Source organism: Erinaceus europaeus, chromosome 9 (genome assembly GCF_950295315.1).
Source record: "Erinaceus europaeus chromosome 9, mEriEur2.1, whole genome shotgun sequence".
Taxonomy (NCBI): domain Eukaryota; kingdom Metazoa; phylum Chordata; class Mammalia; order Eulipotyphla; family Erinaceidae; genus Erinaceus; species Erinaceus europaeus.
This window is the reverse complement of record NC_080170.1, coordinates 111,420,597-111,421,854: the sequence shown is the minus strand read 5'-3', so window position 1 is coordinate 111,421,854 and position 1,258 is coordinate 111,420,597. Positions and strand designations below refer to the sequence as shown.

At 55.2% G+C, this 1,258-nt stretch overlaps 1 long non-coding RNA gene across 2 annotated transcripts; it reads left to right on the top strand.

Moving 5' to 3' along the window:
* On the top strand, positions 1-980 carry LOC132540256 (uncharacterized). 2 transcript variants are annotated; one of them, XR_009551460.1, is made up of 3 exons: positions 1-121; positions 242-348; positions 428-974. It is a non-coding gene; the product is annotated as an uncharacterized LOC132540256 (long non-coding RNA). The 2 variants fall into 2 exon arrangements; XR_009551461.1 differs by having other exon boundaries at positions 16-348; positions 428-568; positions 942-980.
* The last annotated feature ends 278 nt before the right edge of the window (positions 981-1,258 follow it).

The following is a 1,258-nucleotide window of genomic DNA, read 5'->3' as shown; positions in this document are numbered from 1 at the left end:
ACAGAAGGCGCTGCTCACCAGAAGGTGGTGACTGGTAAGAGGGAATGTGGCTAGAGGAACTTCAAAGGATTTGAAGAGTGCCCTGGTCATCCTTCTGATCAGAAACACAACTGAATAAGAGGTGAGAGGGTGACTGCCCAGGGGCATCCCCCCCCCCCAGGAGCCAAGCCAGAGTCACACAGGAAGGCATGGGGGTTCCAGAGCCCCATTTCCTGATGTGGGAGAAACTGTCTTCTGTCAGCTCCCCTTGAGGGTGTCAGGGAGAGCCTGGTGGACTCACGGCAGGCCAGAAGGTGTCCAGACCCATCACCACCACCGGCTTTACTAAGACATCCTCCAGTAAGTAAGGTGGGTGCCTCCCTGCTCCTTGTACCTGGATGCAGCCATGCCTGTAGCCTGCTTGCCAACTGTCACCTGCCTCCCCCAGGGAGCCAGTCGAGTGGGTGAAGAACTCAGATGACGCTCAAGGTGTTGGGGGCTAACAGTGTGGCCTAGTTGCCTCACCCTGGAGTCTCAGAAGTGCAGAGCCTGTTCTGTAGCTTTGACATCCCTCAAATGAGCACATCAGGTAAGGCAAACGCACCCCACAGCTGGCAGAGACCTCACACCTCTGGGGGGAGCACAGCTGTCCCCACACCCTCCCAAGGACAATTTGTACAGACTGTCCTGAGCTGGCACTGCTGCCATCTAGTCAGACCTTCCTTGCTGCATGTCCTGGCCCCGTGGGTACAGGTGAAACACAGTGAACTCCTGAATTGTCCTGACCCTGAGGTGCCCTGGGGCAACTTCCTAGCAGGGTAGAAGATTAGGCCTCTAGGGTGTCCCTGCTTCCTGCAGACTGCTAGGATCTGGAGGAACAACCCTTGCATTTGATGTCAGAAGGTTTTATTATCAGTGAGTAAGATGGAGTCAAAGATGCCTCCCTCCTCCTCTGACCGTAGATTTCTTAGGGTGCTGCTAACCCCTTCACTGAAGAGACCAGCAAGGACTCTGAGGATAGGACTCCTAAATGTCTGGATACCTTCAGGCTTCAACGGCCCAGTGAAGAAAAGGAAACTGGATCTTTCCAGCTAGATCTCCCCACACTCACCGGAACTGGGGACTGGCTGGACCCACAGGAGGCTTTGCTGGCAAGATTATAGCTCCCATCCTGGTGAGTGTGGGGGAGCATTCACGATGCTTTCATCCTCCCAGGGCCCAGGACAGGCTCCCAGAAGGCAGGGATGATTGGCAGCAATGGCCTAAGGAAAAGGCACAG